We start from the raw sequence: 1,068 nt of genomic DNA on the forward strand, positions 1-1,068 counted from the left end.
TCTTGCCCCCAATCCCTCCCAGCATCAGAGTCTTTTCCAATGAGTCAACTCTTCGCATGAGGTGGCCAAAGTACTGGAGTTTCAGCTTTAGCATCAGTCCTTCCAAAGAAATCCCAGGGCTGATCTCCTTCAGAATGGACTGGTTGCATCTCCTTGCAGTCCAAGGGACTCTCAAGGGTCTTCTCCAACACCACAGTTCAAAAGCATCAATTCTTCGGCGCTCAGCTTTCTTCACAGTCCAACTCTCACATCCATACATGACTACTGGAAAAACCATAGCCTTAACTAGATGGACCTTCACTGGCAAAGTAATGTCTCTGTTTTTTATAATATTTTAACCTTTAACCTATTGTTTAACTGAGACTTATTTTCTTAAACTGGTTTTGTTGTTAAAAATTGCACTTTATTTGGTAGTTCATTTGTGCCACTAATGCAGTATTTGAAAGTCTTAATACTGGGGTCTTTATAAAATTTTTAAATATAATGTCCTTTTATTGAGTCCATTGTTTGTGGACACTTTCATTTAAAGAATAGCCCCACATTTAGGGCTTACATGTAAAAAAGAGATTTTCATTGTATCCCAGACATTATTCAGTTTAGTTCTGTTTAGTCCCACAGTCGTGTCTGACACTTTGCGACCCCATGGACTGCAGCACGCCAGGCCTACCTGTCCATCACCAACTCCCAGAGGTTACCCAAACTCATGTCCATTGTGATGCCATCCAACCATCTCATCCTCTGTCTTCCCCTTCTCCATCTGCCTTCAATCTTTCCCAGCATCAGGACCTTTTCAAATGAGTCAGTTGTTCGTATCAGGTGGCCAGAGTATTGGAGTTTCAGGTTCAATATCAGGCCTTCCATTGAACACCCAGGACTGATCTCCATTAGGATAGACTGGTTGGATCTCCTTGCACTCCAAGGGACTCTCAGGGGTTATCTCCACACCACAGTTTAAAAGCATCAATTCTTCGGTGCTCAGCTTTCTTCATAGTCCAACTCTCACATCCATACATGACTACTGGAAAAACCATAGCCTAGACTAGAAGGAACTTTTTTGGCAAAGTAATG

This window comes from Bison bison, unplaced genomic scaffold, assembly GCF_000754665.1.
Source record: "Bison bison bison isolate TAMUID 2011002044 unplaced genomic scaffold, Bison_UMD1.0 scf7180017864530, whole genome shotgun sequence".
In the NCBI taxonomy this organism is placed as follows: domain Eukaryota; kingdom Metazoa; phylum Chordata; class Mammalia; order Artiodactyla; family Bovidae; genus Bison; species Bison bison.